Source organism: Lissotriton vulgaris, chromosome 2_1 (assembly GCF_964263255.1).
Source record: "Lissotriton vulgaris chromosome 2_1, aLisVul1.2, whole genome shotgun sequence".
Classification (NCBI taxonomy): domain Eukaryota; kingdom Metazoa; phylum Chordata; class Amphibia; order Caudata; family Salamandridae; genus Lissotriton; species Lissotriton vulgaris.
In genome coordinates, this window is record NC_141687.1 from 982,086,218 (window position 1) to 982,112,604 (window position 26,387).

At 46.6% G+C, this 26,387-nt stretch overlaps 1 protein-coding gene across 2 annotated transcripts in view; it reads right to left on the reverse strand.

Moving 5' to 3' along the window:
* The window catches only part of LOC147731510 (3-galactosyl-N-acetylglucosaminide 4-alpha-L-fucosyltransferase FUT3-like), a 144,666-nt gene that overhangs the window by 86,091 nt on the left and 32,188 nt on the right, over nt 1-26,387 (reverse strand). Inside the window, exons 2-3 of one of the 2 annotated variants that reach the window (XM_086958758.1) lie at nt 22,412-22,612; nt 3,638-3,692 (exon numbers count right to left, since the gene is read on the reverse strand). The gene's annotated coding sequence lies outside the window, so the exon portion shown is untranslated. The remainder of the gene's footprint in view (nt 1-3,637; nt 3,693-22,411; nt 22,613-26,387) is intronic. The other variant, XM_086958757.1, reaches the window with a different exon arrangement.

Sequence of the window (26,387 nt, forward strand, 5' to 3'; positions counted from 1 at the left end):
ATTCATCCACCCTTTCATCCATAAGTCCATCCATCCATCGGTCCACCCTTTCATCCATCCACCCACCCATCATTCATCCTCCCACCTTTTCACACATCCATCCATGCATCATTCATCCATGCAACCTTTTATCCATCCATACATCCATCCATCGGTCCACCCTTTCATCCTTACATCCATACATCTATCCTTCATCCATCTATTCTTCACCCATCCACCCTTTCATCCTTACATCCATACATCCATCCTTCACCATCCACCCTTTCATCCTTCCATTCATCCATCCACCCTTCATCCATCCACCCTTCATCCATCCACCCATCATTCATCCACCCAGATTTTTACACATCCATCCATCATTCCTCCATGCAACCTTTTATCCATCCATACATCCATCCACCCTTCCATCCACCCTTTCATCCTCCCATTCATACTTCTATCCATCATCCATCCACCCTTTCATCCATCCACCCACCCACCCTTTCATCCATCCATCCACCCATCATTTATCCCCCCACCTTTTCACACATCCATCCATGTATCATTCATCCATGCAATCTTTTATCCATCCATACATCCATTCTTCATCCACTCACCTTTTCATCCATCCATCCATCATTCATCCCCCCACCTTTTCACACATCCATCCATGCATCATTCATCCATGCAACCTTTTATCCATCCATCCATCCGTCCACCCTTTCATCCTTCCTTCCATCCATCCACCCTTTCATCCATCCATCCTTCATCCGTCCACCCTTTCATCCTTACATCCATACATCTATCCTTCATCCATCTATCCTTCACCCATCCAACCTTTCATCCATACATCCATACATCCATCCTTCATCCATCCACCCTTTCTTCCTTCCATCCATACATCCATCCTTTACCCATCCACCCTTCCATCCATCCACCCATCATTCATCCACCCACCTTTTCACACATCCATCCATCATTCATCCATGCAACCTTTTATCCATACATACATCCATCCACCCATTCATCCTCCCATCCATACATCGATGCATCATCCATCCACCCTTTCATCTATCCACCCACCCACCCTTTCATCCATCCCCCATCATTCATCCCCCCACCTTTTCACACATCCATCCATGCATCATTCATCCATGCAATCTTTTATCCATCCATACATCCATCGTTCATCCATCCACCCTTTCATCCATCCATTCACCCATCATTCATACACCCATCTTTTCACACATCCATCCATCCATCCATTATTCATCCATGCAACCTTTTATCCATCCATACATCCTTCATCCAGCTACCCTTCCATCCTTCCTTCCATCCACCCTTTCATCCATCCACCCTTTCATCCATCCACCCTTTCATCCATCCACCCTTTCATCCATCCACCCTTTCATCCACCCACCCTTTCATCCACCCATTCATCATTCATCCACCCACCTTTTCACACATCCATCCATCCTTCATCCTTACATCCATCCATCCACCCATCATTCATTCACCCACCTTTTCTGTGCCTTTCTCATGGGGAAGGGGGGTGGGTCAGTATCTCTCTGCGTGTTTTTCCTTCTTTCCCGATCATGGGAGGGCATCTCTGTGCCTCCCTGCTGCAGGTGTGGGATGTGTCACGGGACCCACAGCTCCAGGCGCGCAATATCCATTGACCTCAAAGGGCAGGCTACACTACAGCCTGCTCCCCCAGCCCCCCTCCCCGACTTCCCCCAGCTCGAAACGGCTTCAGGGACACACACAGCCACACCCGAGTACTTGACAAGTCTTTTACTTGTTAATGAGGCTTCGATGTTTTTCACACCTCGGTGTGAATTAGGCTTCGCCATGAGCACCCTCATCAGCCCAAGCCAGGGACAGAATCTGCGACCCCCTTCAAAGGACTCCACGACCCCCCTGGGGGTCGCGCCCCACAGATTGAAGACCTCTGCCTTAGGGCATGTGTGTGTGCAAGATGTACCCATATGCAGATTTCAGGGGTGCAACAGGGTGTCCTTTTGACACCCTGGCACCCTTGAAATTGCAATCCCAATTTGCGATTCTCTAATTGAGAATCACAAATTGAGATTGTCTTCCCATTCATTCCTAGGGGCCTCTAGGCCCCTAGGAATTAATGGGGAGGTATTCCTTAATTGCGACTCGCAATTTGAGAGTCGCAATTAAGGAATTTTAATCGCTATTTCTTTAGTGATTTTTTCATGCATAGCATTTTGCTATTCCTTATTAGCGAATCGTTATTTTCGCTAATAAGGAATAGCAAAATGGGTTCTTGATGCATCTGGGGGTTGATCTCGAGTTTGGCCTCTGGGTATTTCACCGCATAACTTTGTTTATAACAATGGCAGAATACGATCATGGGCGCTAAATGTTATTTTTTCATTACTCTTTTGTTATGATTACGAGTACATTTTGAAATAACAATATATATAATTTCAATAAGAAAGGTTTCTCCTTTCCTATTTTTATATGCACCACTTCAAAACTGGTATCTGCCTTCACGATTTTTTAACAGAGTTCTTCGCAATGCAGATTTTGGGAAATAAGAGTGAATGATTAGTCAGACTTGAGGCAAAGCTTGTTGCATGCATACCATTGCTAGTTCTCGCTTTCTTCCATAGAGTGGGCCTCTTTTCTCGATCTGTCGCCAGGTAAGGTCCACTCCTCGTAAGATACAGGTGAGCATAAGCACCTATATGTAATTTGTACACTTTTGATATACATTAGAACTGATGTTGACTTTCTTGCACAACAGTATATTACTTATTTGTATTAGCATAAGACTCATCTTTCTTTGTTTTGCTGTTTGCATACAAATATTTGTTTCTACAGGTGCCATCAGCATCTCGTGGACTACGGAGGATTTGAACACCTGAAAGCCAGGTTACATGGTTGTATTCATTCCAACCTTGCACATTTTTATGTGTGTTTTTCATGACGCAGTAGCAATATAGTTTAATGTGGCTCGGAAAAAAGCCGAGGATTAGCTGAAACATGTAACCTAGTTATCACATCATTACAGTTATTTTGTCAAAACGGATTTTGCACTGTTTTTAATGTGGATAACAGGATATACTCATTAAGTCTTTTTCTCTTGCTACCCATTTTTAACCTCACTCTCTCTTTTATGCACTGCGCCCATCACGCATACCTTCCTCTTCACACCTGTTACGCCTTAGAGAGCTTTCTCTCTTCTCCTTCTTCACTCTATTTTGAAAACATCAGCGAGCTCCCTCTCTGACTGAGAAGGTTGTATCCTTAGTTACAACAGTGTGTGACTAGGAGGAGACCCAGATAATGAAGCATGTCACTTGGGTGAGTGATGGGAATCCATACTTTTTTAAGGATTTTCTTTTGTAAAGGTCCCTTGTCTTGAGGACGGTCCTCCTGTTGACAGCATTCCAGTTTTTTAGGTCTTTAGCTACGATAAGAGTCTTGGTTGACACAGTAGACCCGCAGATTTTTTCACTGTTGGAACCACTGGTAGCACCTACGCCTCCGTCTGCTGGAACACCGTAAAAAGAGCAAATCCCTATTCTTTATTGAGCAACAATCATCTTGAGCACTAATTCCCCTACCCACCTATTTGTAATTGCACGGTGGAGGTTAAATAAATATTGCAGAATATTTGACTTACCTGCTTTCTCTTCTTTACCCCAGGTGTATCAGCAGGAAGACTCCTGACCTCAGGTCTGGAAAAGAGAAAGAATACCTGCATTTAGTGATAGGAACAATACTAAGTTTTGCTTAATACTTAAACCAATAATAGTCTCTTGCATAGCACCCCTTGTCTCGCCCTGGTTGTATCTTCACCCCAGTTACAGACAGACATGTCACAGATATATAGTTCAGGGTTACTTTACATTACTTAACTACTCTTTAAGATTCTTTTACCAAGGGTGAACCGTACCAAAGAAGAGAACCAACCTAAATATGGCCTACTCAAGGAGGAATTGGGCTTTTCACGTGCTACTCTCATGTCTATATAATCCACAATAAATGAAAGCATCACAATAGACTGAAGTCTCTGGGCCTTTTCCACTCTAGGGAGGACCCCTACCACATACTCCCTTTGCCACTACCCTCCACAAACCCTAAAATGTTAAAATTTCCTCCCTTTATAAATCATGTTATTTAATGTACCTCTCTCCATGTAACTGATGAGTGGATGACATGGAGCCACCTTAGACTAAATGCCTCCAAAACTAAAATACTCACATATGGTGACTGGAATAGTTATTCCCCTCACTGCGTCTAGCCTAAAGATCTAGGACCGCTGCCAAAAATTACAAGGAGGTACAATACCTTGGAATTATCATGGACTCAAAGCTGTCCATGAATGTTCAAATAGATAAGCTCTCCATATCAAACTTTTCTACCATGAAAATGATGGGATAAATCTTCTATTACCTAGGATTCCCCCTCAAGGTCCCTATGACAATGTCTCTTTTCCTATAAAAACTAATGGTCTATATCACAGCTCACCATTACCAACCTATTGGTAGCTTACCGAGAGTTCAAACAAACAAAATCTAACTTTAAACTGGCACCTAGTCTTAAAAATTCACTTACAAGAACAAAAGCATGGGCATCTTTGTGCAGATAGATAACCTATGGAATTCCTTGCCTCCAAAATAAGATCCACTGAGCATCATCTCAGCTACAGAAGACTAGCCAAGAGTGTGCTCTTCTCATCATGATTAAAATACTCAAAACACAACAATGTACAGCAATAGCATGCACAAAATATTAAAACAATACATTATTAAAAACAAAAAAATTACCTCTGGTATGCAAATGACCATGCATGTATATTTATACTCTACTCACATACACACGTAGCTCTTGGTATAAATATAGTTTAATGGATATATACATAGGTGTAGGTATATGGGTGTGTCATTTGTATAGAATGGCACTGTTCATCTGTAGGTATATGATAAGGTTATCTACATATATATCTGAATATATATATGACATAGCAAAAACTAAACACTTTTTTAAATTATGTATATGAAAATGTATGAACATTTATGCACTACATGGACATGTAATTGTTGTTTAGTGCATATGCATGTGTGCATCAATAAGCTATTAGCCCTTGCATCAAAGTATATCTGCATACATGTGTTAGTGTATGCTGATATGTATATATGAATAATTTAATATGTAGATATACATATATATACATACATACATACATACAATACATACACACCTTCATATGTTATGTTATGTTATGTTATGTTATGTTATGTTATTACAACTTAATATAGCGCGCAAATCACTGGGGGGTATCTCAGTGCTTTTTCCTTAGTTACCTCCAAAAGAACAGAAAACCGGACAAGCTAGCGCTAATACAAGTGAGCTTTAAGAAGTTTCCTAAAAACCTGATATGAGGGGGTGTCTCGAAGAGTCACAGGAAGGCTATTCCAGTATTTAGGGGCCAAGTTGGAGAAAGCCCTGCCCCCAGTCCTACATCGTTAGATGAGTGGAATATGCAATAGATGTCGCGAACTGGACCTCAGTGGGCGGTTGGGTGCATATTTTTTCAGTTTCTGTTGGAGATACACTGGTCCTCGGCCCTGGAGGGCAGTGAACGTCAGGCAACAGACTTTAAAAAGGGATCTTTGCTTGACTGGGAGCCAGTGTAAGGTTTTCAGCAGAGGCAAAGACAGAGTGCCCGCTGGTTGATTCAGAACCAGCCTGGCGGCCGTGTCCTGAATAACCGGCAACTTTCTCATTTGGGTTGCACCGACCTCTGCAAGCAGAGCATTTCCATAGTCCAACCGACTAACAATCGTTGCCTGAGTCAGCGTTTTGCGGTGTGTCATCGGGATAAAAGGGAGAATCTTCCGTAATAATCTTAATCTATGGTAACACGCCCCGGCCCCGAGGAGATATGATCTTGCATTGTAAGGGTGTGGTTAAGTTTAATGCCCAGATTGTTCACACTCTGAGATGGTGAGGGGGGCGAGTCCAGTTGTACTGGCCACCAGTCCAAAAACCAGGATTCATCGGCCTTTCCCAACAGCACGACTTCCGTCTTGCTCGGGTTTAGTTGGAGGCAATTATTAGCCATACAATTTGAGATCTCCAGCATACCCGTGGGAAAACGAAGTCTGTCGGCCGCCACTTCTGGCTCACAGTTGAACACCAGCTGGGTGTCGTCGGCGTAAGACACCATCTCAAACCCCAGGTCTTCCACCTCCCTCCCCAGTTGTGCCAGATAGATGTTAAAAAGGGTGGGGCTAAGGCAGATGCCCTGGGGCACGCCCTTGTCCAGCTGTGTTTTTTTCGATTGATAAGGGCCCATGGTGACCGTTTGGTATCTATCCCGCAGGAAACTCAGCAACCACTTCAGGGCTAAGCCCTGAATGCCTGCAGAACTCAACCTCTCCGCGAGCTTCACATGAGAGATGGTATCAAAAGCAGCGGAGAGGTCAAGCAGGACCAGGATAGCCGAACCCCCAGCGTCCATCGTCATCATTAAGGAGTCTATTACTGCCAATAAGGCAGTTTCAGTACTAAAACCCCGGCGGAACCCAGATTGAGAATGGTCCAGGATAGTATTTGTTTCTAGGTAGCTTTTTAATTGCTGGTTTATAAGGCTCTCCAATATTTTCCCTAATAAAGGGAGCAAGGAAATGGGGCGATAGTTACCTAAATCCTGAGGGTTCGCCGTGGGCTTTTTAAGTAAGGGGCGAACAAAGGCTTCCTTCCAAGGTAGTGGAACCACACCTTCCAGGATTGAAAGATTAAAGATGCTTTGGATGGCGGGGGCCATAGTATTTGAGAGAAGTGATATAACCTTTGGAGGGCAGAGATCTACCGGGGAGCCAGATTTCGCCGCCTCCAAAGCTTTTTGTGTCTCCTAAAGGGAGATCGGGGTAAAAGATTCCAGTGAGCAGTCTAACTGCCCCATACAGTATCCTAACCTGCAATCCGGTAGCGGGAAACCCTGTTCCTGGGTTGGGAAATTGGCATGTATTCTGTCAATTTTCTGTTGAAAAATGTCGGCCAAAGAGTGGCATAACTCTTGCGATTCAATTGGTGGTGGTTTACAGGCAGCCGGGGCAGTGAATTCATACACACACACACAGAAAAAAGCACATACAATTGGGACAATCCATGCATTAGATGGAGACCCAATATCAGTCTTTATAAATATGGCTATGTGCATGTAGATGTATTTATGTACTCGTGTTTATGCACTGTATAGGAATAAGAATATTGTACACCCAAACAATTGAACATCTGTTACGTGCCAATAAAGTATGTTTAACATATAATTATATGTCACATTATATGGATGACATATACACACACACACACAAACAAGCATCTGTATATAGGTTCTTATGCTTCTTTGTACGATAATATATACACGTGTCACTAAATACGATTATATGGTTTTCACTTCTAACTACGCTTATCGGTTTTTATGCTTTCGATGAGGATATAACAATATGATATATTATCCACTGGCGGTCACCAGTAGGTAGTTCTAGTTAGGACCTTGGTGCTGTTTTGACGAATCTTCGTCAAATTTTCAAAACTAACGGTTCACTCAGTTCAGCTCCTGTCTTGAAAGTTTCTGGGTGATTCAGGGCAGGGGCCGAGCAAAAAAGGTGAGTCCCAAAACACGTTTTCCCCATGTTAATTTCCGGAGGACTTTAGACACGGCTACAGCCTGAACTGCTGAACAGAATTACGACAAATTTGGCAAAAAAGTAGCTCTTGGTCCAGAAAGCAACTCTTTTTTAAAAATGCTGTAAATCCGTACAGTAGTTGCTGAGAAATAATTTTAAAAAAAAGTTATATCTCTGAGCACCGGGGAAGAGTTGCGCATCCTGAGCACAAGCTGACTTCTTATTGGCTGCCAACACTCCAAACCAGAATGGCTGGCAGCCATCTTGTGACTCGGTAACCAAGTCACAAGAAAACAGTACAAAAAGGTGAAAAACAAGAAAAAGGGGCAGGGTAGAAACACCCTGACCCCTAAGCCTGCTCAGGGAGTCCCACAAGGACCCCAGGGCCAAAAAAAGTATATTGTTTTATAAACAAATCAGCAGAATTCGTGATGGGCGCGCGAATCCGGCAGAGAAAATTTAAAAAACGAAGAGCAGGCTCCCGCGCTTTATTTTCCTTGAGCCCATGTGGGCCTGGTCCCGGGGGCAATGCCCAATTATGTAGCGGGGGTCCCTCATCCCCTGAGACCACCACCTCTGCTGGACTTCATTCATGATGTGTGGGGGGTACGCAGCTCCCCGCAGCCCTGCGGCCCTCCACCTACCCGTGGCTCATTTATAAAATAAAATGCATGGGGTGCTCCTTGCCCCCCCACACTGCCTCGGGGACTGCCACCTCCCCAGGGCTTATTTATAAAATATGTGGGAGGTGCTCCTGCCCCCCCACGCAGGCTCTACTAAAAAAAAATGTGTGGGGGGGTCGAGTCACCCACATGCCCCGGGGACCACTACCTCCCCAACGCACTCATTATTTACATATGGGGTCTTTTGTGGCCCAAGCGGCTACCACCTCCCCGGGGCTTTAAAAAGTTGGGAGGGGGTGCCGTGCTGCAACCCTCCTTGAGCCCTTGATGACCCTGAGGACCACCACCCCCCCTGGGCCGGCTCCTGCAATATGATGAGGTGCCCACCCCAAGTACGTTGCCATTTACTATGGCAGGGCAGGAGCATGGCTCCCGCTCAGTCATAGCAAACTCCTGCTTTGCTTCATTGAAGTGAGAGCAGGAAACCTGCTCTCGCCCATAAGCAATTCTGCTTTGCTTTGTTGAAGCAAGGGGAGTTGCATGTCAGCAGCTCCTCTTGCCCAAAAGCAATACTGGCTTCCGCAGGAGGCGGGTAGCCGGCAGGGACATTGGGGGCAATGGGGCTCCCCCCACGGTCCCCAACTTGAGGGCCGGCCTTGGGAGATGGGGTGCCCGGGGCCATAATTGGCCTTAAGAGGGGGGTCATGCGGACCCCCTCCACAAAAAGTTCCAGGCTGGCCAGGCCCCGGGGGATGGGGCCCCCGGGGTCAGAGGTGGCCCAGGGGAGAGGGGCCACGCAGCCCCCTCCCAGAATTTGTTTTTTTAAAACTAGGCCAGGCCCCGGGGGCTGGGGTCCCTTGAGTTAGAAGTGGCCCGGGAAATGGGGGTCACGCGGCCCCTTTCTGTTTTTTTGTCAAATAAAAAAAGGCTCAGGCCCTGGGGGATGGGGTCTCCAGGGCCCAAAACATGTTAAGAGAACGGGGACCACAAAGCCCCACTTCTAAAAAAAAAAACAGAAGCTGGCACCACGCCGGATGCCCCACCCCCTCCCTGCAACACTCTGCAAACGCACCTTCAGGAGTGTTTTGGGTTGGGGAGGAAGACCACTAGAATCTTATGGGTCCTTAGGGGCCAACTAGCCCACCAGATACCTCCAGTAAGCCCCACACAGTGGGATTGCTGAGAGGTGGTACGGGTCACGCCCCTTTTTATGCCACTCTGCAAACGCGCCTCTTGGCGCATTGCTGGTGGGGCAATGAGGTCCTCTTGTGTCCTGAAGACATCAGGATTAAAATGGACTTCATCCCCCGAGCAGCAGTGCGCCAGGAGTCACGTTTGCAGAATCATGTAAAAAGGGGGGTGGCCTTTGAGCAATCTAGCTGTATGGGGCTTACTGGAGGTAACAGGAGGGCTAGTTGGCCCCCAGGAACCCTCAGGAGGGATGGGGACTTCATCCGCCAACCAAGAGCCCGCCAGGAGGCGCGTTTGCAGAGTGGTAGAGAAAGGGGGTGTGGCCTGTGGCCACCTTTCAGCAATCCCACTGTGTGGGGCTTACTGGAGGTAAGAGGTAGGCGAGTTTGACCCTAAAGGACCCCCTTTCTCCACCACTCTGCAAACCTCTCTTCCTTTTTTCTGCACCACTCTTGCCCCTTTCTATACCTCTGTTGCTTCTTTCTGCACTTCTCTTGCCTCTTTCTGCACCCTTTTTGCCTCTTTCAGCACCTCTGGTGCTTCTTTCTGTACTTCTCTTCCTTCTTTCTGCACCCCTCGTGCCTCTTAGAGCACCTCTTTTGTTTCTTTCTGCATGTCTCTCTCCTTTTTATGCACCTCTCTTGCTTCTTTCTGCATCTCTCTTGCTTCTTTCTGTACCTCTTTTGCCTCTTGCAGCACCTCCGTTGCTTTTTTCTGCACCTCTCTTGCCTCTTTCTGTACCTCTGTTGCCTCTTTCTGCACTTCTCTTTCTACTTTATACACCTCAGTTGATTCTTTCAACAAATATCCTGCCTCTTTCCTCACTTCTCTTCCTTCTTTCTAAACCCCTTCTGCCTCTTTCTGTACCTCTCCTGCCTCCTTGTGTACCTCTCCTACCTCTTTCTGCACTCCTGCTGCATCTTTTTGCACCTCTGTTGGTTCATTATGCACTGCTCTTGCTTCTTTCTGCTCCACTCTTGCCTCTTTCGGCACCCCTCTTGCCACTTTTTGTTGCGCTGTTCCTTCTTTCTTCACCTTTCCTGCCTATTTCTGCACATGTCTTGCCTCCTTCTGTACCTCTGTTGCTTTTTTCTGCACTTCTCTTGCTCTTTCTGCACCGTTCACGCCTCTTTCAGCATCTCTTTTGCTTCTTTCTGCATTTCTCTTCTTTCTTTCTGCACCCCTCCTGCTTCTTTCTGTACCTCTCTTGTCCCTTTGTGCATCTCTCCTATATTTTTTGCACCCCCTTGCCTCTTTTTGCACCTCTGTTGGTTCTTTCTGCACTGCTCCAGTTTCTTTCTGCAGCTCATTTGCCGCCTTCTGTACTTCTCTTGCTTCTTTCTAAATGTCTGCTGCTTCTTTCAGATATTCTCTTGCCTCTTTCTCCACTTCTCATCCTTCTTTCTGCACCCCTCCTGCCTCTTTCTGTGCCTCTCTTGCCTCTTTGTGCAACTCTCTTGCCTCTTTCTACACTTCACTTGATTCTTTCTGTACCTCTCTTCCCTCTTTCAGCACCTCTGTTGCTTCTTTCTGTACTTCTCTTGACTCTTTCTGCACCTCTGGGTTAGAGGTAGTCTTAATCCCCTGCCCTATTATGTACTAGGGCCTTACAAGGGAAGTCATACCAATCACAGGGGTACCCCAACCCATAGTGTATCCTAGTGTATGGAGGTGTTTTCACCGTATTCTAAGTGTCTTTTAAGAATAGCACTGGCTCTGGGCCTAGTTAGTGAGAATCAGTTACCACACGTACCAATCAGCAAAAAGTTGGGGGCACAGGATGACTTTGCAACAAAGCCTCTTTCTGCACCTGTGTTGGTTCTTTCTGTATATCTCTTGCTTCTTTCTGTACTTTTCTTTATCTTTGAAATTCACTGAAAACCCCATAGGTTTAAGGGACATTATAGTTAGAAATTAGCATTTAAAAAGCCTTTACAATTTTAATGAAAAAAACATAGGTTTCAGCGACGTTCTAGATAGAAATTAGCATATAAAAAAAGTTCGATATTCACTGAAAAAACATAGGTTTCAGGGACGTTATAGTTAGAAATTAGCATTTAAAAAACCTTTGAAATTCACTGAAAAAAACATGGTCAATGACATCACTGATGACATCTCAAATGACATCATCCACATGATCCTCTGATGCACCTCCTCACAGCCTAATATAATGATGCACCCACTTAAAAACCAGACTGTCATTCTTGAAACCATAGACACACCAATGCCATTTACTACATCCCATTCACTGATTCCTAGGTCTACACACACATCCACTCACTCACCCATACAGTCACTCATAGATGCAGTCACGCATTAATACAGACACTATCATATGCACTGATACACCTATACAGACACTCACATACCGCCACTCACCCATAGAGTTACTTACACAGCTAGTTAGTCATGCAAAGAATCAATCACACTGCCATTTACTCCCCGATACAGTTATACACACCACCTCACTTGTTGAGACAGTTATACACAACACCTCACTTATTGACACATATTCTAACACCTACTTACTCTTATACAATTGCTGATACAAGTAGCACTCCTGTATATAAGGTGGCAGCCTGTCCACCACCACACTGCAGGCCCGCCTGCAGTATTAACCAAGTGGCAGTCGGGGTCATTGCCTCGGTGGCCAAGGTGGTGGGCCAGTCTTAGCGGAGCTCCTGCATTCTGTAACCGATCCATAGGCATCCTACCTGACAGCAATGACGCGGAGGGCTGGACACTCCTCAACAATGCTGGGCTGTCAATTGTGCCCTTGTTCAACCTGCTCTGGGACGCTGTTTGCCGAGGTGCCCTGGAGATCCGTCGTGGAGTGGTAAATCGGCGGTGACGAGCCGAGGCCTGGCGATGACTTACTTGAGGTGTTGAAACCCTTGACATGACGTGGCTGGCCGGTGAGTGTGGCCCTAACTGAAAGAAGGCGGCTCCTCCTCCTTTCTTCCTATTGTGGCCACAGCTCCGCTGGGGCCAGGAGTACCATGCTGCACCCTGATGCGGAGCACCTCGGCCATACAGTGTATGGCTGCCTGACTAGCCTTGAGGTGTGCTTTCTGCAGGCCGCGGGCGGAGAAGTGGTGTGCAGCTTGCGTACCCGCTTGTGGACCCCAACAGCTGATCCCAGTGGAAGAATGTGGTGGTGCTGCGAGGGCTGCTTGGGGTTGGGTGTGGGCTGCCTGTTGGTGGAGGTAGTGTCCTTCCCTTCCTCCCTCCCTCCTTACCACATTGGCCCATGATGCACATGCAGCGGAGTCTGTGAGGTGAATGGACCAGCCGAGAATTACTTACTGCAGCAGTGGGGGCCTGACTTGGGACGGCCTTTGACTCTGGCATCTACACCTTGAATCCCACAGTGTTTTGTGTTGAGGGGCCCCTCAGGCTGAGTTGTGGCCCAGAGACCGGTTCGGTGTCTGCGGGGCTCCACGCATGCACTTCAACCATAGCATGCATGCATTGAAGCCGGAAGGAGTGAAGCAATATAGCAGGACCAGCCAATCAGAAATAACCACTACATGTCATCCCAGTGGCTGTGAGGTCTATGGGCTGCCTGTGGAGGAGATCCACTGGACCCACAGGAGGTTCTGTGTTGGTGCCACGGAGACTGCTGTTTTGCAAATAGGGGTTGCTGGATGGTGGAGGTGGATCCCCTTTCCTACCCCCTCCTCCTTCACTTGGGTGGCCCTGACTATGTTTGTGGTGGGAGCTGGTGGAGGAGTTAGATTAGCCAAGGGCTTCATATCTGTGGTGATGTGGCCCTGCATGGGGAGGCCCCTGGACTTCTGTGTCTGTTCCTTGTGCCTCTTGCTGGGTCCTGTGTGTGTTGACTGGATGATCCTGAGCTGAGCAGTGGCCCTGTATCTGGTGTGGGCGGGCTGCAGAGTGCTTGTCACTAGATCTGTGGAGACCAACTCAGAGGCTGGACCTGCCAGGTGGGACTTTCTGTGACTTGGGGTTCCTAGTCAGTGGGAGCCCCCATTTGCGCGGAGCATTGGCACTTGCCTTGCCTCTCATGCTCCTTGGCCATTTGAGGGCAGTGTACCGGGTGAGGGCGGGGACTAATGCCTTTCCATGGGTCTCCTGCCTGGGAGCAACCTGCAGCTCCTGGGTCTCCCCATTGGAACTCACCCTTGGGATCAGCTATGTGGGAGGGGACTATCATCCTTGGTGACCTCGGTGGCCTGGGGCACCACTGTCCTACTCCTACTGCTGACTAAGACACTGTTTGTGGACGTCCACATCGTGACTGGCTTGGACCCTAGGCTCTGGGTGTCTGGGGTTAGGACGGGGAAGGTCCTGCAGCATCTATTGGCTCAGACTACAATGGAACAGTTCACTGTTCCCCTGACAGTTTTCGGCAACATTGGAGAAAACTCGCTGGATCAGGGACCTGGCGCAGCATAGCAGGGAACAACAGGCCTAACCATGGTCCTCAAGGCCATACAGGACTAGAGAGAGGCTGTGGAGTCCAAGGTGGGCAGCCTCAGCAGACCTACACTTGCTGCGGCAGGATGTGCGCAATATGGTGGATAGGACCACAGAAGTTGAAAACCGGGTCTCCACCACCGAAGACGAACTATCCTACCTCGAGAACCTGATGTCAAAATTGTTTGCCCTGACAGAGAGGACAGAAGATGCAGAAAACAGGGCACAGCAGAACAATCCTTGGGTCACCCGCCTGCCCAAATCCTTGGAGAAAAGGGGTTTAGCCGGGGTGCTGGAGAACTGGTTCAAGTGTGAATGCCCCACAACAAGCTGTCTCCCTTTTTTGCTATTGAGTGGGCGCACCATTCCCTAGATCCAAGACCTCCGCCTTTGGGCTTCCCCATGGACTGCGATCCTTAGGCTACTTAACTTCAAGGACTGGGATGGGATACTGCAGGAGGCCGGAGCCCATCCTGCCCTGTGGTTGAAGAACTTGAAAATACTTTTGTTTCCAGAGTATACAAGAGCAGTGCAGCAGCAGAGGCGCTCCTTTACCAAGGTGAAACCGAAGTTGCGCACTCAGGACGTGCGCTGCATGCTCCTGTTCCTGCCGCCTTGAAATCTTTTGCAGTCCTGCACCCTTTTCTTTGATACGCTTGACCAGGCCTGTGAGTGGACTACAGAACACTGGCTGTAACAGAACCCTCTCACCCTGCCCCCCCGAGCAGTGCCTACCACCAAGTACCAATATTCAGACATGATCGCTTCCCCACCGTCGGAGGAAAGGAGGGTGCTCCCAGTCCCAAAGGTGTAGGACAGAGTGTGGGGCAGGCTCTGGACTTGGTCTTGCCTACCCAAAGGGAGACTTGTAGGCCACTCCACTGGATTTTAAATCTGCAGAAGATGGACTGAGTTCTTCATCCTAGCCTTAAGATGCATCATGATCAAGCTGCTCCTGCTCCGCTTCTCTGACATTGGTTTTGGGTGGGGTATCTACAAACTTGTTAGGAGTGGGGTGACTGTGTCTTCCTTGGCCACAGGAGGTAGCGGCAATATGTGACATACCTTTTGCATTGCCTACTGCCTTTGTAGAGGCCCTAAGATGTATCTCCTTTGCATGATTGGTGGTTCGTTTTCAGGTACTAGATCCCGTTCCACAAGCATTTATGGTTCACAGTAACCTCCACCTTAGTTAGCGGTTCGGTAATTGTTAGTTGAAACGATAGATGCTTCCTTGGGTGATGTGTGGGATGGGGGCATTTGGAGGTGGGTTCTTTCATCAGGCTATTGAGCCTGGTTTTGTTTACATCATGTTTTGTCTTAACATTTTATCTTTCCTTCAGGTTAAAATTAGTTATCACACGCTTTCAGGGATTGATATGCAGTAGGAGGGCATGGTGGAATTCTGGGGATGGACCCCCCTTCCAGGTTGAGTGTGGGCAGCTAACTTTCAACTGTGCTATGACCGCCCCTAAAATTACGGTGCTCTCCTGGAATGTGAACGGCCTCTTTGACCTCATTAAGCGGTCCACAGTGCTGAGATAAATTAAGTGCCATAAACCAGTGGTCGTCCTTTTGCAGCAGATTGCCTACTGAGTACGATATGTCCCGTCTTAGGCCTCTTCGGCTATGACAGGGTTTACCATTCGGGGTTCACACGTGGATCTAGGGGATTTGAAATACTGCTTCACAAGGCCTTTTCAGTGGCGGTTACTGCACATCATTCAGACCAGCAGGGTTGTTACGTAGGCGTTGTGGGCCATTTTGAGGCGAGACATTATAACTTCATCTCTTGCTACATTCTGCCATCTCTGTTGCAGCCATCTCTGTACACCTCGAGATCCTTTCGTCTGTCTCTCCCTTAGGGAGTCACAAAAGTTGGGAGAGACTTCAATGAACTTCTGGATCCTGATCGATTTGTCTCTCCTCCTGGGCTGACTCACTGGGCTTTTGTGATGCGTGGCATTCCTGGCTCCACTGCTATTGTCACGAGGAGCACAGCCTGCGGCGTTGCACTAAGCTTGGAGGTTTAGCGCCTGGTATTTGCAGGACTCTGAATGAGAGGTCATTGTTGAAGAGGAAATCCATCAGTATTTTGAGCTTAACACGGGCACTAACGACACTGTGGGCAGCTGGTAAGGCATCACTAAGATGTCAAATTTAAGGCTATATTCACCAGGTTGAGGAATGTCGAGCAGCACACCTGACTGACCGGAAATTCCAGATCCTCCAAGAGGAGGCTGCTCTTCGGGTCTGTATGGGACTGCGGCAGGTTTTGCTAAAGGAGGCCAGACAGTGCTGGAAGGCCTCCTCCCAGAGAGTCTATGCCTCAGATTACAAACCCGGTAAATTACTTTATTGGTTGGTGACCCACGGAATATCCTACCTAGTGGTCCCTGTGATTCTGGACCCCTCGGGTTGTCCCTGGGAGGAGATCCTGGCGATTTACCGACCTTCGCGGAAATCTATTGAGGGTTGTACTCGAGATGCTCTCTGCCACCTGAAGAAATCGCTAATCCCTTCCTCGATAGTATACCTATGATGACTGGCCGGATGCCTTGACCCAGGAATTGGACCAGGCTCTGATGCTAGAGGAAGAGCACACCGCAGTGGCAGGGGTACAGGCTGGCAAGATGGATGGGCCAGACGCGTACCCCATGGACTTCGCGGAAGCCCTCTTCCCCCATCTTCTGAACCTTTATGTGGTGGCCCTGCAACAGAGGTTCTTCCACTCTCAACTGGAACGGGCTATAATCATTGTCCTACCCAAAGAGGAGCTCCCTAGAGATCAGTGTTCCTCTTACTAACCAATTTCATTGATCAATGCAGATATCAAGATTTATTCCAAGGGGCTGGCCGCACGGCTGTGTAGAGCCTTGCGCTACCTAGTCCATCCAGACATGTGCAGTTTCATGCTGGTCCGTAGTAGGCATCATTGTATTAGGCGGGTCCACTTGGGGCAGTCCCGTGTAGCAGACCTTGATGGCACTCTAGCCCTCCTTTTGACAGATTTCACTAAGGCGTTTGATATGGTGTTGTGGGGCTTCCTAGATGGGATTCTTTGTCGGGCTGGTCTTGGGGAGTGGTTCCGCCAGATGGTTCAGCTCCTCTACCACACCCTGATGGTTCAGGTCCGAATGAATGGGGGTTCTGTCCCCAGTGTTCCCCAATGAGCTTCGGCCACTCCTGCTTCCTCTCTGTGTGTGTCAGCTACAGGTGGGGGGGGAGGGGCGCTAGCTCTCCTGTTCGGTCTGATGCTCCTACACTGTTGTCTCCCCTTCTCTCACCCCTTCTTTGCAATTATTGTTAAAGTGGATGCCTGCATCTTTGTCTGTTCTGATTCCCTCGAATGTGTTGACTCCGGTGCTGCTGAGTGCTGGGACACCTTGCGTGGCGAGGCTGAGGGAAATTGGGCAGTAGCGCGAGAACAAATGGGGATCTCATTGATGAGTTCTGATGTTGGAAATGAGAGGAACAGTTTTTGGTGCCTGACCAGGCTGCGCAGTGGGCCCGGAACCCAATTTACAGTGTGGACGATGTGTGGAGAGTGATGAAAGACTATGAGCCGTTTGTGCAGCAGCATGCTCTTAAGCACATGTCGGCTGCGCTAATAGGATTGTGGGAACACAGTGTTTCAATGGTGTTGCACCACAGATCATATATGATATTCGCTATCTGTATTTCTTACCTAAGCGAAAGACTGTGTTCCACTATTTTTTTCCTTTTGTATTCAAGGTTGGATTTTGACTCACCAATGAATAGACCATTCTGCTCTTGCATGCCTATCCTTCCTCGTAGCCCTGTTCCCACATTAGGAGGAGCCAGGCTCCACAAGGCAACCTTGAGATAGTGATAGTGTGTACCCACCGTGCAGGTGGCAGCCCATCCTTCTGTGCCTTCTTTGCTCATCCACAGCTCAAGCCGGTAACTTCCACTGGGGACATGGTTGATGGTTGTCAGAAGAATGAATATGCATTACCAAGTGTAGGGGAACCAGTCCCCTCGACAGCCCTCTCCTGGTGCTGATCAGATTGGGCTCCGCCGCCGTGTATGTGACTAATAAATGATTGTTTGTATTCTCTACTGTCTGACAGACTCTTCACTTGTTTGGAAGGCTATGAGTTGTCGTAAGTGACCCGGGTGGCCCTAATCGGGTCACTTCCTTCAGGGTAAGGACTGTAACTCGTGCCCTCGCCATACACTGCTAAGTACTTTACGTATTACATCACTCATGACATGTTCTTACATCATTGATAACATGACTGCAACATCTAAAATGACTTCATTGATTACCACAGAGTGCATGGTAGTTGTGTGAGTTGCAGTTACTTTAGGCCACTAGTTATATTTAATCGATAGAACTATAACCGGTGAATTTCAGAGGTTTTGTTGGGTGACAATGTCAGTTAAACGTACCGTTTTAAAGTAACTATAGCGGCTCTTTAACCTTTTTTACTTCAGTTAGTTCGAAAGTTTTTGTTTTTTCAATGCTAAATAAGATATTATTACCATACCTAAATATAATGTCACTTTAACGTTTGGTGACACATACCCCACCAACCGCCCCCTCCTCCTGTCTTCACCAATCAGGAAGAAATGGCGCTCTCAGCACTGGATTTGGAAAGTTGATTTATTTTTGCCTAATGCAATGCGTTAGCTTAAAATAAATAAACTTTGCAAATCCAATGCTGGAAGTGCTGTTTCTGCCTTATCGGCGAAGATGCTCCTTCATTTGAAACATGCAGTCACGCTGTAACGTACACCGGTGATATTTTGGTGCGCGCAGACACTGCTGTGTTAGTTTTTAAAATAAATGTATTTATCATTTTTTGGTTGTTGTTTTTTTTACTATTCCTTTCCCTCCACTCGCTCACTCATCCCAAACCTTTCTGTCTCCTATGGGTTCCCAAATATGCTTCACAAACTCTTCCCTCTTTTCCATCCAGGTCATCCAACTAACAGGCACACATGTCCACAACTCCCATTAACATCCCACATCTTCCCTTTACTAATCCACCTCATTGATTCTATCCCTATTCAAAATGCTAAATGTAATGCATGAGATCTCAAGAGCACAAGCTTAACACAACTAATTCTACAAGGAAAAAGAAACAAGGAAAAGGAAGCTCATATTACTTAACTACTACCCAATTACTTCTAACCGTGGGTCGCAAGTAGGGTGCTACTCACTGCAAAGCACTTCAGCCCCTTCGTCAGGGGTAGTAAGCGCTATATAAATAACATTTGGAATTACAGTAAAGGGTATCTGAAAAAACATAAAGGGGGGATAAAAAGAACTAGCAAATAAAAGGCATTAGTAACAGCGAAAGGAAACTGAACCTCAATTAAAACGGTTTACTTCGGTCCCCAATTGCTTTTTCACAGCTACTGCAGTGTAATAACAGCACAGAGTCAATCCTATTCGAGTTGGTGGGGAAAGCCAGGTACAGTTGTAATGAGTCCCATGCTCGAAGGCCCACTGTCTTACTCTTTAAGTGAGCACTTCGAACCCCATGCCTCCTCTTTGTGACAGACCTCTCCGGCTTTTCTCTCTTGACCTATTTATTTGTGCCTACTCTCACCTTTAAACTCAGTAAGTATAGCATCTCATGCTTGCGCAAACTCAGTTTCCCTCAACCTTCTTTTGGATTCCATATGGAGAAGAGTGCTCTCACATTCTGCCCCTATCTTTAATTTGCAATGCCATTTGGCAGTGGGTGGGGCTCTGTACTGGTCTAGCGCATTGATATCTGCCTTTTCACTAAGCCAGGCACCAGGCCAATGATTCAGTTGGTGACTTTTCCTTAGGGTGGGGTACAGGGTCGAACTGGGACAAAATATGGGTCTGGCAACAAAATAATTGTTACCCCCATTAACGACCAAGTTGGCAAAAAAAAAGTCTCCCAACTTTGCAAATCAGGCCATTAGACACTTCAGACATGCTGTATGGGTATTTTGCAAGGCGTGGGAGACTGTACACATTTGTGTTTGCTGCAGCCAATGTTTATGGTAATATCAAGGAAATAAACAGTAAAAACCGTCCGTTTCTGATGGGAATTTGGCAGGCGGCTTCCGAACTTCAGTTCCAAAAGAAACTAAAAACCTGGTTCTTTTGTTTAGAGTAAGCTCACTCTTGAACTGGGTTATCTAGTGTTTGTGTCAGCTCCCTAGCGCTGGGTTACTCCGTTCTGGGGTAGCCATGCGCTTTACAAACTGTATTGTTTATATATATAAATAATATAATTTGTAAGGCGCATATACATGATAGCTCCCTGTTCCCGCAACAATTCTATGGGGAAGAAAACACTCACGGGGTAAGTTCATAGGATTTATTTATCGAACGACTGCAGAGAACAGACGCATTTCAGCTAACGCCTTTGTCAGTGTCACCAGGCGCGTTGGAAAAAAACATAAGTTAACGTATTACTGGCATGATTACAGACATAAACATAGGCAAAGGACTCGTAAACAAGTACATACGTATATACAAAAGTAGCACCATCTTGGCCTGGTATCAGATCAGCTAATTCCGAGTGGTCCCCATAAAAATTCATTCATTAAAATAATCATAAATGCATGTCCCGAAATATATATCAGCCGAGCACAATTATGCGCGTCCCCGCCAGGATATCCAAAGCGACAGCAATAATTTTAATGTATTCCTCATTATTCCGCCGTGGATGAGCTTAATATCCTTGCACATTGGAAATTACAACACAATGAGGATGATTCTGCCCCCAAATGGGCCCACCTGAGGTAATCGTACATGCACCACTAATATCACAGCACAGTAGAGACCATCTGGCCCCAAATGGGCCTACATCGAATATTCAGGTATGAACATTCGATGTAGGCCCATTTGGGGCCAGATGGTGTCTGCTGTGATATTAGTTGTGCATGTACAGGAAAAGGCCTCAGCTCTAACCACTATGGAACACAGGGGCGGATTGGCAAGGCGGGCATTCGGGAATGGGCCGAAGGGCCGGTGCCTCAGTGCCCTCTGTGGGCCGTTTTTTTCTCCCCTGTCCCAGTCCACAGAGAGTGGACTAGGAAAGGGGAGAAAAAAAACGGCCCACAGAGTGCACGGAGACAGAGACAGAAAATGAAAGCAGCCTCGCTGTGCGGCCAGACAGCGATTGTCAGCTGTGGGCTCTCCTTCACCCCTACCCTGCCAAGCAATCAAGCTGAGGGCTGGGCTGGGGAGGGGTGATTGTTTGCAATAACCGGCCTCCCTGGGGGCCAGGTGTTTCTCAGGCCTTTGAGCCATTTGCACCTCGGCCCCCTGGCGCCCATGCAGCCCAGAAACGGTGTTAGTCTTAACACCTCGCCCACAGCCCTTCACATTCAGGGCATAGTGGGCGTGGAAGAATGGGTCTTGCTGTGGGGGCCTGGTGATGTTTGGAATTTTTTTGTTTTATTTATTTATTTATGCGATTTTATGTAGCGCGGACTTTACCGAAGGTGTCAGAGCGATTCACACTAGGAACAGCAATAATACATGAGAAAATTATAAGTGGACAAATTACAAAACCAAACGTTAAGTTACATGAATCAAAAGTGACAATAGTGAGCAACCAAAATACAAGAGGAGCAAACGATACATTACAGGAGGAAAAAGTGACGTGTGCAGGTTACAAAAGCGTACAAAATACAAGTAGAGGTATAATACTGCAATTAATGGCAGACACTCCAGCACAAGAACAAACGTTACGTAGGCAATGGTGCCACTGCAAGTATCTAAAACAAACAAAAGTGAGAGGAGCAAACAGTGTGTTACAAGAGAAAAGTGACTTGTGCAAGTTACAAAAGGGTACCATACACAGGTACAAGGGTAATACTACAGTAAATGGTAAACAATCAAACTGCCAGAACACACTGGGAAGGCACTTCCCATGCACCAGCTTCACCTCAGCCTCCCCCCTGGCTACCTGGCTACCTGGCTATCTTGGATGACCCAGAAAGCTGTGTTTTGTGCTCCCCTGCCAGGACATTTTCCCAAGGCCTGGAGGGTTGATTAATTTACTAATTGCAGGGGCCTTACCTCTGTTCATGTGCTCCTGAGCTGAATGTCTGGGGAGGGCTGAGTAGGTTAGTAATAGCAGGGGCTTTGCTGCTTTTCAGGTGCTCCTGTGCTGGAGGGCTGGAATAATTTTGTGACAAAAAGGGGCCTTGCTATTTTTTTTAGTTGCTCAGCATGTAGGCCATTGTCACCTTGGCCCTGTGTCGTGTGCAAGAACAGTATCCTCCCACTTTCATTTCTTGTCTGTGCAAATGGTGTTTCATGAAAGGGCACGCCCCTTGAATGTGGGCCACGCCCCTTAAATATGGGCCACGCCCCTTGAATGTGGGCCACTTTTTTCGTCAGTGCCCGGCGAATTGTGATCCCAATCCGACCCTGATGGAACACCAATTAAAAGCACAATAAAAAGTTCCAGAACATCCATATCTCATTCCCAAAGGCCATACCCAATCCCATGTCAGCATTTGCTGGAAGTCAGTACCCACCTAAATTCCCATCCTAAACACAATTAGGTACACATCTGATCGTCCTTGAGAGATGAATCTTCCTAGTCCGCCGGGTACAGGAGAATCATTTTATCGCCATTTCTCCACATCTGCCACCAACTTTTCATCTTCATGCCTCACTATCAAACTGATACAAAATAATAAGCCTTTCTCTAGCCAACAAGGAACTTGATAATGCTCCTGCAAAGAAAGGAATATACAGCACACTGACAATTACAAAATGTGTAACACTCTGTTAAGGCCTAATGTCAAGCTAAGTTAGCTCGAGAATCAAAATGAAAGCACATTATATAATTATTGATCATGGGAAAGCAATTTATCATCTCTATTATGTGGATATCCAATAAATGCAAATACATGTATTATTTATTCACTCCAATACAACTACATGTGAATTCTAAATGTGCACAACAATGTTGATCTAAGAAAATACATAAAGGTGAAACACATGAGTTAATGAGGTAAGGCGCTTGTTGAATATACGGATTATGTATCGTAACACATGAATACAGTATATTTATAGGGTGAAATCTGAAGTACGCTACTCCAGTGGTAATCCTGGTTATAATGCCATCACTAGCCATCTCACATTACAGTGCAGTATTTCTGGGTCAGTGCGATAAGTTTGCGCTCCTAAGTATTTTATTGTAGTCCCCTCCCACTGCACTTCTTTAACTAGTATTACGAATTCTCAACAGGGTTGCAATACTTTTATTAGGAGAGCACTGGAAACTCGCAGTAGCATAGGGGTACTCTGGGATACAAATACCTGAACTTCTATAGTTCCATTGTAAGCCTTGGTTAACTGTGCTTTCTTGAAAGGGCGCTAAACTCAAGTCCTGGGATTTCACTTTGTAAATCACAGCAATTGCTTCATTTTAATCCAGGTGCTCTTATATAGATGTCAAACAAGAGCTAAAATGCATGGGTTGTTAAAAAAGCCCTTGATTAAAATACGTCCCTGGTGGAATCTAACCTTTTGATAAACAGACAGGGAATATACAGAATAAGTTAAAAAATATGTAACCAAATTGTAAAGAAATGCCACTTTTTTATGGCAAGGCCCAAAGTTTTGACTGATGCTGCTGGTGTTTTTCAATTCCAGGCCTGCTAACCAGATCTCAGTACCTGTGCCTGGCCTTGAAGTGTGTATGTTTGATTGGCTTATTTCCAATTTGTATACGCTAACTTACCTGTAAGTCCCTAGTATAGAGCACACGGGCCTGTAAAGTTAGTAGGTCACCCCAGGGACTTCAGCGTGCTTGTTCCACCTTAGATGTGACAACAGTAAAACATGGTACCCAGTCTGCCACTGCAGATTTGAAGAGCAGTTTTAAATTGCTAACTCGACATTGCCATTTAAAGTAATGACAACGTCCAATCCCCCCTTTATTAATAGAGGTATATTACTGCTCAGGTAGGCCTAAAGAGCAGCAAGATAGGGTGCTGTATGTTAGAAAGTGGAACATGTACTTTTACAAGGTCCATCAGTAAAAAACCCACAATTATTGTTATACTGAGACATTGTCATTTAAAACGCCTATTGCTCAAAATCGTACCAATGTGAGACCTATTGCACTGCAAATGCTTGTTTATGTATTTCTCTCCCATGTTCTGGATGAAAGTCCGTCAATGAAAACTAAGCGCTGGTCCCATAAATGAGTGCCGGTGTGCGCCTCCAGCTCAAATTAAGCAGTAGTTGAGGCTTATTAAAAGAAAAACTATAATTCCAAGAATGCATTTTTAAAAGGGGAATCTCAGACTTGGAAAATGGAGACCCTGGTGGCAGGGCACAAGTCCTAATAACAGAAGTGGGGGGACGCTGTCACTGGAAGTGACGTCACGACAGGAAGTGACGTCGCGAAAGGTGGCTTGCACCATCAGGCTCATTGCCTCCCCTCGCTCACCCCTTAGATGCGATTGCATCTGAGAAGTCAGTGCGTGAGCAGCGTATTGTGAGCTCAGATCTCGTCCCAGAGATGCCAAAGAGTGAAGTCAAGCTGATTGGCAGGGGGGACGGCGTCCACCCGGTAAAACAAGTGGGGGAACGCCGTCCACCCGCGTGGTAACCCAACTCGAGCGAGTCCTGCCTGGTGGCATGGAGTTTCTGGCTATGCTGAATTCAGGGCTTTCACGCGACTATCTCTATTACTGGGCTTCTCTGTTATTAATCATTAACATCAGGTGTGCGAGTCAGATCGCGTGAACGGAACCAAGCCTACATTCGGATATAAATGAAATGCCAGGATTAGAATCATTGAGCTCCAATGACATCAGGCTACATAGTTCCCCTACCCGAGCTCTTAAGTTACCCAGTTCCACGCGTGCTGAGCATCCAGTACAGGTATTTCCGTTGCATGATGGGATGTGCAGTCCTGTCTAACCCATTATAAAACCAGAACTACATCTTCAAAAATGTGTTCAAAGTATATTCCTGAACTGTATGTCCTATTCACGCATGGAACTGGGAAACCTGAAAGGTCTCCTCTACTTGGTTGGGCCCAATGTCTAAAGTGCGTTTATAACTCTGAGTCATTTAACAACTAGACTGTATGTGCGCGATCTTATTTTGCTCGGATGCGCTGAAGTAGCTGCAAGGAAATCAGCTGCGTTACAATATAAGTCATTGTACCCCCCACTCTGCACACTAGTACATTTACCTTTGCGAATGGGAAGGGCGGCCTCCGGGGTGCACGTTTAAGGGTCCCTGCAGCCGCGTTGGTGCGGTCACGTCCTGCTGTCTCAGTGGCTCATCTGTCCTCGTACAGGCCTTATCGATTTGTGAGGTGTCCATGTGATGGGATCCCGATCTCTGTAAAAGCACCTTCAGGCCTCTGCGTCAGTTTCAGTCGCGCTGTCCCTCCACCGTATGACAAGAGGGCGTTGGCGAGCCCTCGGCAGGTGCGGTCAGCCAGAGACACTTGATAGGGGGAGATCGAGTGTCCCGGCTCACACCCTGACTTGTCGTTTACCGTAGTAATGCGCCCGCTGCGAGTTCCACGCGGCACCTCCGGCAGGTGACCCATCGGGGGTCTGCAGCCAGCCCCGGGAATGGAGGGGCGACGTGGTGCCTCAAAATGTAGATCATCTCAGAAAAAGGCACAGGTGTAATCCCCGAAGGGGGGAGGGGAGGAGGGCATTATAAAAAGAAGATTTTCAGCTCACTCATCCTTATGGAAGATGGAGAGCGGCACTTACCATGGAACCCCCAACAGCACTATAGAAACATTCATATATGGGGTCTCCAACCTTTTCTGTGGTGGAAGCTACTTATGGATGATGAAAAGAATCCTGAGCTGTTAGATGAGGGTACATAAAATCCAAGTAATGTAAGCACTGCCCCTGGAGTATTTCAATACAGCTTCAGTGAGCGTACAGCATTAATACTACGAGGTCTACAGCAATGTTAACTTTTGGCCTCCCCGAGGATCAGTTTCTTCCTTTTTATGAATCACACAGAGGTAGGAATTTAATTTAGACCTGCTCTCATTTTCATGTGGTACATAAGATGACACTGTTCTCATTTTGAGAGTTAGGCCACAAAGGACCATTTGTAGGTATCTAAAGGTAAACATATCTCGGCAGTGACCGGCACACAGTTCAGCAGCAGACAATAAGTACACACATATTAGCATATTAAGAGATTGCTTTAAGATGCTAGGCACTCTTTAAATAAAGAATGAAAGGAAAAAAAGAAGAAAGGCAGAAATAAAGACATGAATAATGGAGGAGAGGAAGGAAAGGAAGAAAAGGAAGAAATAAAAAGGAAGTAGAGGTAGAAAGTATAGGAAAGGTGTGGGGTAAAGGAGGAAACTTATAAAGCAAGAACAAATTAGATGTAGAAAGGAAGGAAGGAAGAGAATGGCAGTGAAAGAGAGAAAAGGATTGAAAGATAGAAAAACAGTAAGAAAGGCTAGTGAATGAGAAAAAGTGATAGCATGAGAGTGAAGGTGAA